At 37.1% G+C, this 14251-nt stretch overlaps 1 protein-coding gene across 2 annotated transcripts in view; it reads left to right on the forward strand.

Moving 5' to 3' along the window:
• The window catches only part of pde4ba (phosphodiesterase 4B, cAMP-specific a), a 142771-nt gene that overhangs the window by 59579 nt on the left and 68941 nt on the right, over window positions 1-14251 (forward strand). The window lies entirely within an intron of this gene.

The raw sequence follows: 14251 nt of genomic DNA on the forward strand, positions 1-14251 counted from the left end.
CTCAGGGAGGTGAGCTGAGCTGTTGCCAAGACACTGATCTTAGCAGATATTGCTGACCTAAACAAGAAAATGTTATCAGAGTGCAGATATTGACAGTTATTCCTGAAAGTCAAATTCTTATCCAACTTTGCAGCATTAACTTTAAGGACCCACGGGATACTTTGCCCATTTCCATGATAAAAGTTAGTCCAAAAGCAACAAGGCATCCTACCTGGCTGGGTATGGTGATTACAAAAACATGCAAGCCATAGCACTCAAGTTCTTTAATGTCTCACTTCTTAAAGAGGGAGAGGAGCAATAAGTCACAACTCCCAGAGCTTTTGGCCCAGTTTATTGAAAGTATTTAATTTGTGTGTATGTAGCTCTTACTTTATTGTGCCCAGCTTAAAATAGTTGACACAAAGAGATAGATAGCGAGAGCTGCATGAAATTTCACTAAGTGTTCCCCCATTTTCAATGAAGGACTGGAATTAACAGGCCATCATGCTATTTTCTATTATATTCTTTTGATGGCCAAATCATCCCTCTCTCCTCCTCAGTCACAAATCTGGGAGTTCGGTTTGATCCCCATCTGACTTTCAATGACCATATCAAGCACCTGTGCGAGACCTCATTCCACCACTTTTGCAAGATTTCGAGGCTCCGCCCCACTTTAACCTTGCCAGATGCTGAGAAGCTTGTCCATGCCTTTATCTCCTCGAGACTGGACTAGTGCATATGGAACAGTCTCCCTAACCAACTGAGGGCTGCACAGAGTCTGGACTCTTTTTAAAGCTGGCCTAAAAACCCTTTCATTCAAAAAGGTCTTTGACTGCTGACATGATCTGTGTATTTCATTATTATTTCTTTGTATTGCTTTTATGTTTATGTGTTTATGTTTTTACATTACATCTAATATAAAAGCTAACAACAAGCTACATAGAGGGGAACTACTAGTAAGACTCTGTCAGAGGTGACAGGGGGGCAGTGTAGAGATAGAGTGCAGGCATAGAGGGAAGTACAGAAAGATAAAGTGCAGTTGAAGGAGTAGGGAAGAGCTGGGTCTTCAACAGTTTCTTGAAGATATTCAGGGACGCCACTGTTCTGGTAGCACTTGGTAGGTCATTCCACCATCGTGGAACGACACATGAAAAGAGTCTGGATTGTTTTAAGTGTGTTTTATGCTTTTACCTTATAGCACTCTGAGATCCCTGATGAAGAGTGCATTATAAATAAAATCTATTATAATTATTATTATCATTATAAAAGCCTGCCTTTACATTGTATATGGGAATTATTTTAGGCATGTACAGGATATATACAACTGATTAATGGGTGGAAACAAATATAGCTACAAAAAAGATAACTGAATTAACCATCAAAACCATGAGCATAAGCACACCCGTATGTTTAATCAGGTCCTAGTGAATTAAGAGAGACATCTACATCCAGTGGTCACTGAAATCGGCCAAGGTGTCTCAGATCACTGCGGTAATCATTCTCCTCTCTTCTCTGTTTAAACAGAGCAAACAAAACATCAAAGTAGCCTCACAAGAAGGAAACAAAATCCCAAGTGGCCTTAGTTGTTGTTCTTTGTGGGAGACAAACTCAGAGGAGACAAAAATAGGAATACAGCCTTGGTATGAGGCTCACATTTTCATCTTAAAGAGTAAAAAAAACACAGGTGAAGAGCTGCACACAGAAACTGATGAGTAATGTGATACTGATATATAATTACAGGAAATAAGGAAATGACGTTGGAGGGAATCTGCGAATAAGCAAACAATGGACTGAGGGCAAAAGGAACAAAAAGACAATGAGAGTATACTGTAGAAATATAAAAGGTAAGACTAATAGAATAAAAAAAAAAAAAGAAGAAGCTTTCTGTAACTAACAACAAAAATGGGGCACGGATATGGGAAGAAGATACTGTACAGGAAGATATTTGAAGTATTGCTTTGTTGAAACCTTCAGTTATGGCAACCAAGCAGCTATGTTTGCTGGTATCTATGTGCGTCACATTGGCATATGCACACACCTTTTGAAAACACACGCCACAAACATAGATGTCCAGAGGTGTTACATGTAAGGTGAGACGGACCCAGGAAATAACATAGTAATCTCAGTGGTGGCCTTTGTGGCATTCTGTACATGAGTGCTTTATGTCTGCTTTGTGTGTCAAGGACAAAATCCATCATGGCTTGTCTGTAACAGGCTGGATCGGTCAGATCATAGTAGTCTCTTTCTTTAGGACTCAAACTGAATCCTCTTTTTTTAGACGTTCATTTGTTTGCATTTCTTCTTCTGATTTGGATGAAAAGAAAAGTTGGATCAATAACGGATTTGCATCGGTTCACTTTAAGAAACTGAATGCATTGCACACAGCCATTTAACATATTGATCAAGAACATTTTAATTGGATAGGAGCGAGTTTATAGATTTTGTTTTGGTGTTGAGGCCAAAGGTTTCGTGTTGCTCCCTACGAAGCATAATTTAAAAACAGCAAAAGTGGGCACCAGAAGAGATCAATGTGGGCCCCCTGTGAGGAAGCATGAAGAATCAAAGCCCACAGGTCCATGGTGGGGTGGTGACATGCGCTGGCAGCCACAGCGGTGTTGGTGGCAGCAAGTAGAGCAGCATGTTTTTCTTCTTTTTTCTTTTAGTGTGTGACCTGACAGCAGAAATGTGAGGAGAGTCATCTATTATAAATAATATTCTTGGCTCCAAGTCAAATAATTTCCCATTTTAAACATGCTTAATATCCAAGTTATGCTCTGGCCTTAATGAAGCAATAATAAACAGTAAAAATAGTTTGGTCAGAAAATATCTCTCTTCAATATATGTTGCCACTTGATAATGACCAAAAATACTTTCTACCTTTATATTTTTCATACAAATGGGCTTTTTTGAGGTTCAGAAAAAAATTTGAGGCTTCTGTCATGTTCTAAATTGACCATGTATACTCACAAATGGAAAGAAAATAGTCAGTGTGTAATGCCTCATTTAAAGTTTCACAATTACCATATGATTTCCAAAACGGATTGAATTGTAATGTGAGTTTATTTTCAGAGAAATTTCCTGAAAATATAAACTATCCATTATTCATTTTTTATTTTAAGATCTGCCACAAACTGCATAAGTCTAATTGATAAAGAATGTATCGTAGTGAAAAAAAACTACTACAAAAGACTTCTCCTCTCTTCTCTTTTCTATCCTATTACTCATTCACACCAGTGATTTCACATCTTTTATCACATCACTCCTCCAGGTTTATCCTTTATTGCGCACAGACCTCTCACATGGTCAGCCAGCACATACTCCTAAGATATGGCCTGATGTCCTCAATTGCCCAGAAATGCTGAGGAATTTGTCAGATTTTAGGACAAGGCAGTCCCAGAGAATTTTGTTCTGCAGTTAATTTGAGTTTTCCAAGAAATGTATGTTGAATAGAACTAGTTATGTGAACTTGATGTAAATTTGGATTAATATAGTCTCCAAATGAACTTAAGTTGCAATGTTTTTGGTTGTAGAGGTGAATCAATTTCACAATAGAATCTTTGATCGCTTTTGACCTGCATTGAGGTTGAGTTGCTTTTAGTTCCCCGTAATATATTTGAATGGAACAGATCATTTTAAATATAAAATTTATTATGCATACATACTATATAATAGCGCAACTTGTCAAAGTCAAATGTTGAACAGTTTTGAAGGAAGAAATTTTGTCCCAACATTGCCTCATGTGTGCAATGAACTGTGTGGCATACAACAGAACTTTGGTGCGTGTTTTCAGTTTCCCAGTTCATGGCTATTTTTTTTATTTTTTTTTCTGTGAACACTATGACAGTAAAGTCATTTTTATTTTCGTTTGCAGTCTTTGTTTTAAGATGAAGTGTGTATGTGTTTGTGTGCTGGAGAGCGACTGCATGTTTGCACATGAGTTCGCTGAACTCTGAATCACACTCCATCTGTGAGACTTTAGCTAATAAGTAGGAGGTGCAGCTCTCAGCTCTCAGAGGAAAGAGAGTTTTGATTTGGTTTGTAATTTGGGTCTAGTGGCTGGTTTTATGCGAGTTGTAAATATATAAAGCAGGATCATCAAAGTACTAAGGTAGAGTGGAAATGTATTATGTAATTATTGAATCCTGCAGTACCATGTTGCCCTTTGAAAGACGTGTCACCCTTTTACCTTTCATGTTTATCTCTGTGCCAAGTGATTAGTTTATGATTTTTAAAGTTTTCTGATGCTGTGTTTGTGTAACCCATTTTATGGGCCAAAGCTGCAGTCTAAGCACTTGACTGGCAGCTTAATATTAGATGACTAATGAATAGTTTGATATTGAGGTAGAAAGATTAATGACAGAGCATGCAATACTCTCCATTACACACCTCTTTGATTCCAAGCTTTAATCATGGTGTGAAAATGGCTTCAGCTTTAATAATAATCCCCCCTCCATCAGTCATATCATATTAGAAAAAAAGCTAAGTTTATCTATTGAAGTTTTTGCAAAAAGTCATTTCCTGAGTAAAACACCTACTGAGTCTAATGAAAAGCACCAGATTTCAAAGCAAACAATTCCCGACCACACAGAGCCACGAGTCAAGTGCTTTTGAACCTTCTCTGCGTGCTGTTGTATAGAGGCACTTTGCATGGACATGTAACGTGGGCAGCAAAGCAAAAACATTTTTTTTTTTATTTCAACTTGCAGGTGTTTGTGCTTGCTTGAGCGACATTTGATATACAGCATGCAGTCTCGAGTGTCAAGCTGCACATCAGCCAGTGGCTTTTTAAACGCACAGTTCTTAGTGCATTCTGCATGCTGCTTTCAAAGGTGGGGCCTGGGTTCTTCAATGCGGCCTAGAGTTGTTGCTGCTATCCTTATTGGTTCAAACTGTACTGTTGTGTGAAATCAGACCTTGATGGGGGTAATTCGTAATGTTCAGGGAGACGTATGTGACTGTTGTGACACAGAGAGTGCTACAGCATGAAAGAACTCAGGTAATACAAAAAGGGAAACTAATGAAGAGTGAATGTTTTATCATGTTGCTAAATGATTTGATGCTTTTATCGATAAGATGTTGTTTCATTAAAAAGAAGGCTAACGTTATACATTTAATTTAGTAAACTACAGTGGGATAGGTATTGTAGGTGAAGGCCTGTGCGGATGTAGCCATTTAAAAATGGATAATACATTCTTGCTCTTTCTTACAGTCCAACTTGGCAAAACATCAAGTTTTAACTACACCATCATTAAATGTACAGCCATGTATCTTTTACTGTTCCAGACTACACTAAAGTTGTTGCTATTCCATGGCGTGTTTTCAAGCTAAATGAAAAATAACAAACTTAATGATATTTTATGGAAACTAAGTTTAAAACTATTAGCTGGATTTCAAAATCAGGATTGTGTAAATGTCCCATGGAAACATATGGTTGCTGTGGGCTGGAGATCATAGACCATCCATGAAATGTGACCTGTATGTGGTCCTGCAGGCCTGAACTGATGCAGAGACTTGAAAGTGGAACAGCATCAATTTCATCAGGACAGGAACAGGCAGGGACTTGAAACACAGCTCAGGATGCTTAGGGAAAGCTGTAATGGAATAAATGCTCTGACTAACATTTAACTATGGGATTTTAGTGTTTAACATTTTTATTTTTATCACTTTTTTTTTACCTTTTAACTATCAGGACTTTAAAAATACATTGACAGCACTAAAAATATCCATTAGCAATATCTGCCTGCTGTGACAGAATGAGGATTGTGCCTTTAACCCACTTTTTTTGTCTATTTTTAAGCGTATGACCTGAGAGGTGATAACTATGAACATGAAGGAGGGTTTTGTGTGACCAGTTACTAAAACGGACAGATTCTGAGTTTTTGACATCTTAAACTATCCTCTGACCATCCATGGTGGGGCTCCAGGATGAGACAATTGTGGATTTGCTGCAACTGAAGAAAATTTGTTCAGCAAAACCAGTCTCTGGCTTTCATCCTCGATGAATCAAATCAAGTAAGTAATTGAATTAAGACTTGTGGAGAATATTAAACAAACAAGAAACAATTATTTTTACTTTTTTTCATCATAAATGAGTTATGATGACATCATCCAGGCTCGAAGTTCCCATCATCCCATTCTGCATTCGGCCCCACTCGTGGGTTTGCTATGTAAAAGTGTTGGAATAGTTGGAGATACATTTTTTTCATTTCATTTCATTTTTTTACATTCATGTCTAGGTTTCAACAGCTTTTTTCCATATTCATGTTCGTAGCTCTTAACAGGGCTCTAACACATTTATAGCGTGTTGTGCTGCTCTGGATGTAGTGTACAGTAAGATAGCTTAAAGCCTAGAGTAAATAAGCTTCTGCTCCTCAGGTTGTCACAGTGAAACGTGATACTTCAGGGTTTCATCGACATGAGAAACATTCCCTCTTTGGGAAATTAAGAGGCACCCAATCTAATTTTGTAATTCTGTAAAGTAGAATAATTAACCTAAATAAAGTCTAAAGCAGAATTAATTATAACTTAGTAATCACTAAAATGTTAAGAGCAACTTTGTTTATGTTCAAGCTTAAAAGTGAAGCTCTTGCACATGTTCTGAATTACTGAAGTGTGTGCAGCATCGCCAGAGTAGAACATTATATCATTTATTCTCCTTGATTTATGAAGCTAAAGTGAATCTTTGTGCTGAACCACAGCCACTTTATGGATTACCTCTCCCCAGATCCTGAAACCTGACAGGTGGAGATAAGCTGATAAAACATTGTGTTTGGAAGTAGAAAGAAAGGATCCAAAGAGAAGAACTGTCACATGAAGGGCTCGTTACCCGATTCCCTGCTCATATGTAAGGAGGAGCCCTCTTATACAACCTACAAGCCATCCATCATCATCTTAGGTTTATATATTGTCATTACAACACACAAATAAGAATGTTGCTGGTAAAATAACTAACAGGAGGGAGACAGTCCCATAGGAAATATTTTACATCACAGATAATCAAATGCTGACATCACTACCACGTATAACTATCACACAAAAATAGCCAGTTTCAACAGGTTGCTTAAAAAAATTCATTATTTCATCAGTTAACTGGGTGTTGACTCCTTTTGTTACTCTGTAAATCAGTTGGAGTCAAAACCTTGATAACAACATGCTGCTGAATTTGATACAAACAACAACAAAATAGTTTCACCAAACAGCAACCATGTTGTTTGAGCAATGACAGATATTCAATGACTAGCCTTATATAAGCTCTTAGCTTCTATTAGCTATCCAGAAAAGAAAAAAAAAAGTCCTCACAGTACAGTTCTTCAACTCTGGTCAGCTTAGATGTTACATGCACATTTCACAATTTTACATTTATCTGGAAGTGCAGTTCTCATATTGTCGAAGCTAAACTCCTCACAACACCTTGGGATCTTGCTGAATGTAAAATCAGCAGTTTCTCCTCTGAATGAAATCAAACTGACATCAAGTCTCCATCAAACTCTCAGTAACAAGCGCTCAACATGATAGGAATTAGAGAAAGGATCCACTTGAGCAGGTGAGATAACTTTGTGTTCGAACAAAGCATTGGTCATTTGCAAACCTCTTCTTTTTTCTTTTTGAGAAACTTTTTCATTGGTCAGCAAGCTAATTTGTTTTATGACTGACTGTTAACTTTTTTTTTTTTTTAGCTTGGAAAGCATTATTTTCCCTCTTCATAGACCTCCTTTGAACAAAATTGTGCATTACATCAGGGGGACGTAAACCTATGTAAACAGTAAATGGTATGAACTGATTGTTGGTTTGCCACATGCAGCAATTCCTCAACTAGCTGCACGAGTAACCATCACAAAGCTCCCAGGGCCACCTGTTTTGCTTCTACCACCAGATGGCATTTATGCCAAGTGTTATGTAAATGGAAACTTAAGAATTAGCTGTTTCAAGGGTGAAGAACAGATTTTAATCTCGACCTTTGTGCCATCATTGAGAAATCCCAGAAATCCTCTTCAGATTGAATCTGATAGTTCCATAAATGCCAGACATCTGACAACACTATGCAATATATGGAAATGTCGTAAAGCTTATTTTCAATATATGAGATTTGAAAAATAACACAAGCAAAAATGTGTTTTTACTTCCACATTTTGGGAGAAATAGACAGCCTCAGAAAGGCTCACACACATGGAAAGAAAAGGAAAAAAATGTTTCTCAGCTTCAAGTCAAATTTGATGCAGCAAAAATAAGACACAACAAATGAGAAGTACAAGGTGGCTTATTCAGAGAATGTGCCATCCTTTGAAAAATGGTCCAGGCTACCTCTTAATACCAGATACAGTTTAATCTTCCTACAGGAGCCTCCATGATGATGTATTTTTATGAATTTGAACTGACAACCATAAATAATTCTTGCGACCTTTCCTGTCAGTGTCTGCTTGATATTTATGTGTGTGCGTGGGATTTTTATACTTCATAGGGCTTGAAAAACCTCAGACGTTGTAGATTACAAATACACTTCACTTCATTTTCTTTGAGTCATGTAGAAAACAAACTGTCAGGAAAATCTAGTTTCTTTTTTTATCAACTTACTCACTATGATAAAGTATTTATTATTACATATGAAATACAGATATTTCTAGTTTTATCGGACTTTGGGATCTTTACTCAAGTATCAATGTACTTAATGTCAAGCTATGGTGTATGAGATCTCTATTTTAAGGTTTTCACCGGCAATATGTGATGGTAATGGCATTACACTCCATGCTGCTTAAAATTCACACGTTTTTTTCTGAGCATTCCCCAGGTTATCATAGCATAAGTGCACATGACGTCAAACATATTATGGTGTACCTACTGAGAGGAGCCCTACTCTGCAAAGGGATTAGGTTAATCACAGCAGGGAATGACTGCAGTGCCCTTTTTTCAGAGAGGGGAATTAGTTTTATGCTGAGAGAGATGGAGAAGGGGGAGGGAGCCCTGGGTAGCGATGTTTTGGCAAAACCGGCAAGACAAAAAACTGTATCTTTTTATCTGACAGTCAAATCTAGTGCCATAATAAGAACTTAAAAACTTCTTCTGACCATGCCTGCTACTTCTGTTTTTCTTCTCAACATGGACGGATGCTGCTGGAAGCTATCAGAGATATGTCAGTGGATGAATGAATTGTCCAGAGTCATGTTCGAGCTGGAGCCAGAGCTCAGAGATCTGTGTGTTTTTGTGCTGCTCTCTCTTCACACGTCAAGGTGAGGTTTCCATGGTAACTCAATAATTGCGTTATCTGTGATGGAGAAGTGAAAATGCATGACCATGAACAAATCCAAAGTAAGTGAGGTAATCTTGAGGGCAGTGGAGGAGATAATGGTAGTCGTAAAAATACTACACTATTGTCATTCAATGGGAAGACTCATCTGTGGAGGACACTCCTTTTAAAGTGGAAGGTTATGAATGATAAACTGTTTGAATAAACCCCACCACTTGATCAGATGCAGAAAATAAGCAGCCATCACAGTGTTTACGAAAAGACAATTTAGTTTATTAATCCATTTTTTTTTAGCTGTTAACTTTGAACATACTAGATCTGTAGTTCCCAACCTTACATTCCCAGCCTTGCCACCTTACACTGTGGCAAGTTTGGATTCTCATTCTATTGTTTTTAATTCTGTACCTGAATGATCTTCAAGTATCACACACTTTCATCAAATTAATGTGTAATTCTATGTCTGAAAAACTAATTAGAATGAGCCATATGAGTGGATGCATGACATATCGTTCCAGTGCATATGCAGTTTAGAATGCTGTGCTGTATTACTCTATTGCCCTTTCTCAATTTATATTTTCACACATGCTGTTTACGCCACAAACAAATGGCCACACAGATTCCCAATTGAATGGTATATTTTTCGCAATCCTTGGCTTACATTATATGTATTTCGAGTTCCTACATTTAGATAATGGAATAATGGAACAAGCCCTCCACCAGTTCCACCATTTTTCTCATAATTTTCCCGATTATTCTTGTATATAATGTAAGTTTCTATGTTCAAAAAGCTTTTACAATACAACTTCTACTCTCTATCAATGGCCGCATTAATGTCATGAAGAACAAGAGTGGTAGTTTGAATAAAGATCCCTTTCCACTAATTTTATCACGTTTTTTTTAATGGGGTAAAAAAGAACAAAAGAAGCAATTAAGACTGGCAGCACAGCTAATAGAGATAAAATCCCCTTGATCCCCATGGTCCCTTTAGAGGTTACGTTTTTTGCGTGGATCGTTTACAGATTGGTTTCCAAAGATGTCAAAGATGGGATATTTAGATCACATGGAATCTAAATGAAACCAAGAGGAATCCCATGTAAGATTTTGCTTGTTGAATTTGTCATGTCCTCCTATATTGTCCTTGTGCTTTCATTTTTCAAGATAAGAACACTCGGTGAGGATGTTATGATGTTATCAGAGTTTAAAAAAAATCTATATTTTGAATTTTTTTGAGCTAATTCAAAACATTACACATGGAGGATGGAAGATTTGATTGTTATCTGGATCAGATTGTTGCCATTAGCAAATATCCCTTGATGTCTTTCCACCCTTTGATAAACGGTTAACCTTCCCCTATGAACTCTGATTATATAGCTATCTAAAAATAAACTTTTTTTTTCAAAGTTTATTTTTAGATAGCTTTCAGGGATCCTGCAAGTTGTTTGATCCTGATTTGATATAATTGTGTCTGTTTGAGTGAGCAAAGAAAGTGTTCATATCAGAGAGGATGTTCTGCCTTTCTGGTCCTGTCAAATACAGCTGCGATTCTATTAGCAGCCTCTGCTAATAGAATCTGCTTCCCCCTCTGTTGCATGATTGCAAGTCAAATGAAGAGGTCAAGTCAGAGGCATGATACTTTAACAGGCAACTTTTAAACTGTCAAGAGGACATCTGATCAGTGTTTACTTATATTTCTGCCTTTTTAAAGGAATGCTGTTAAAGCTACAGATTTAAAAAAATAAAAATAAATTGGTGTTTTGGACAAGAGCTTAGTCGCTGTTATACAAATTACATGCATCATCTCCTAACGCAAAAAAAAGGTTCCAGTTGAATCACAATGAGTTAATTGGAGCTACAGTCATCATTATGTAGATTCCTGTGGAGTAATGATGGGTTGGCAAACGTATATTGCTTTCCCCTTCCATGTAGATCTTGATATTCAGAGCACACTCTCCTATCAGCCTAATTCATAATTATGATCGTTGTAGGGTGGAGGGATTACAGGGTCCTATCACTTTGCTGCAGATTCTGCAGGACAGCTCAGAAGCATTATCACTGTCATTTTGGTCCAACACGAAATAACATTTGAATGAGCTATGTTCACGTTGTGTGTAATGCAGGCTCTCAGTGCTTTCAATAGGGCTTGACTCATCCTGTAGCACATCTTGGACGCCACATCCTGTAAATGTGAGTTGCATGGCTTGTCAGTTCCAACTCTGGGCAAAACACTGTTAAAACACTGCCATCTTGTGAATGCTGGTGCTTGCAGGATGCAGCCACTGGCTCTTTCTCTGTGAAAATAAATGGTGCCCTCTCGTGTTCAGAGAAGGGACCTACGTGATTTTGTCAAAAAAAAAATGTTTTGCCTGTCATTTCAGGGAGTGAAAGGCCAGAATTATCTGATAATGTGTGATGTTGTTGAAAGGTGTGAGAATGACGGCCATGGTAACTGGGTTATTCACTGTTTATCTATAATTAGAACTGGTGCTAAATACAAGAGTATGCTGCCAAGGTTTATTTTCATAGTGCCACTGTTGGCGCATGCTATTTATTTAAAAGGATGGACAAATGAAAAGGAACAGAGCTCGGCTAATAAACACAATGAGTCATTTTTGTCTGTGGCTGCTGTTTTATTCAGCTTTTTTCACCGCAAGGCTTTTGTTTAACCTGCCAAATTACAGAGCTCTGGATTTGCTGTTTATGTATTTATTGCTTCTTGAACGTTGGGGTTCTATGACAAACTTGAGCAGCAGTGACAGAGCCGTTTAATGTTAGCAGCAACATGGCACGTTACATGATTGATTTCATAAATATAAGGCCTTTCAAACTTGAATTACACATATTATATCACAAGTACAAGGCAAATGTCTTCTACAGTTGTAGTGATTGGACTGTTTGACGTCTAAGTTATGTAAGATCTCAGAATTAGTTTAACCCACTAAGACCTGTAAACATGGGAATGGGTCACTCATATATTTTGGTATGTTTGTTCAAGTTTGATGACAACATGAGATCCAAAACCAATATTTTCCTCACATTTTAACAGCAAAATATTCCAACTGTCTTCTTTCTATATCTTTTTCACCTAAAGTTATCCTTACATAGATTATAAAGGAGGACTGCTGTTTGTGTTTGTTGTAGAGGATACATGCAGGCCTGTGACAACCGCATATTTTGTCTCCCACCATTGTTTTTTTTTTGAGAAGCAGCGAGCTGCAGTGTGGGAACGTAGTAGCAATTAAGGTTTTGCATTCTATGATGCAACTCCTCCCCTTATATGGTTTTGCAAGTACTTGTCTCATGTGTTTTCTTTCTGAGTCATGTTCAAATTAATGATGGGGGTACTTACTTGTCCTGTCATGCAAGTAGATTTTAGATAAGCCTCCAGTTGTAAGTCAGGAAAGTTTGGCTGTCAAGTTTCAATTGACTGTTAGAAGAAGTGAAACTCAAGACTGATTTACTCATACAAGCAATATCAAGTTCAATTTTAGACATTTCATATTTCCTGTTGTCTTTCTTTATCGTTTAAAGGTAAATATAGACATGTTCAGAAGATTGTATTTCTACAACTTCATCAATCCAAATCTATTAGCAATATCTAATCTTGTTATATTTAAGATTTATGCTAAAAAGATAAAGCTAAAATAAAGTTCCTTTCATCATTAATAAATATCACTTCATGATTACCTCAAGTGTCAATTCATGTGTTATTGAAAAGAGAATGACCATATCAGTTCTATCCAAGACTCCTGTTTTTCTCTTTTACACACTTTTAAATGTCTTCTTCTGTTGTTCTTGTAGTTATTGGATTTATTGATTTTTATGTAGACAAATCAGTAGAAAAAGAAGGGAAAAAACAACTATAGATATGTTTATAAGGCTTCTAGTTGTGGCTGATTTGCAGACCTTGTCTTTTGATCATACTGTTTAAAATCAGTCTGATGTCTCATTAAGACATTTAGATATACTGCTGTACTGCTTTACATGTGTGCAATCTGCTGTGCACACTTCTGGGAATTTCAGTGCTGGCTTTAACAGATGGTGTGATCTTTTACTTTGTGTAAATTGGAGAACTGCATGCAGCACTATGGTGGTAAGAAGAATATAGTCGTAACAAGTGACCAAAATATCAGCAAATAAAACAATGATTATTTTCATTTGTCAAAACGACAAATAAATGGCCATTGCCACCTTTTTTTTTACTATCAAAAACTTGGCTTTCTTCACTGGTGCACAATTAAAAACATTCCATAGCATTCCTGCCCTTTTAACCATTCTTTCTAATGCCTTCAGAAAATGTTGTATATGCTGTTATTCATCACAAATCTGTCATCACAGCTGTTATAGAAAGGAGGGCTTGAATGTCAGTATACTTTACTGTGTCAGCAGGCACTACGGCCCCCTGAGATGATACCAGATGCCACCTCTCTCTCTCCCACAGCAGGCACACACACTGATATTTAAGGTAGACCTGGCTACTGAATCAAAGCCCTCTCTTTGATTCCAAACAAACACTACAAAGCCTTTTAAAATCAAATATTACTTTAAAATGATTAATTCAACACTCAAGCATAAACATTTTATGAATAGTTTATACATTAGCTGTATGCATATATGTATATATATTCAAATTTGAAGAAAAATAATTGTCAGCAGTCGGAGCCATGAAAACATCATCATTACACCCGTGTTTAACGTTAACATTTGTTATCTGTTAAAACACCAGCCTCAAGACAAGGGAGCCGACGGAAGAAGTAGTTTTGGAGTGTTTGAAGCCTTTTATTAAATGTTTATATAATGCTTAGAAATCGTAATAGGGGACTTCACCCAGCAACAACGACAACAACCCATAGTCTGCATGCGTTTATAAGACACAGTGTAAAGATGTAGCCAGACTACTGTTTATACATTCCCTACCAGTGTAGTAAAAAAGCAGAAAGTTAATTAATCAGATTTTACATTTTCAATCTTGTTGTGTCATTGTTTTGTTGGGCCATTTCATGGAAAAATGAACTCAACACAGTTTGCTCAGTT

The sequence above is a fragment of the Odontesthes bonariensis genome, chromosome 15 (assembly GCF_027942865.1).
Source record: "Odontesthes bonariensis isolate fOdoBon6 chromosome 15, fOdoBon6.hap1, whole genome shotgun sequence".
Classification (NCBI taxonomy): domain Eukaryota; kingdom Metazoa; phylum Chordata; class Actinopteri; order Atheriniformes; family Atherinopsidae; genus Odontesthes; species Odontesthes bonariensis.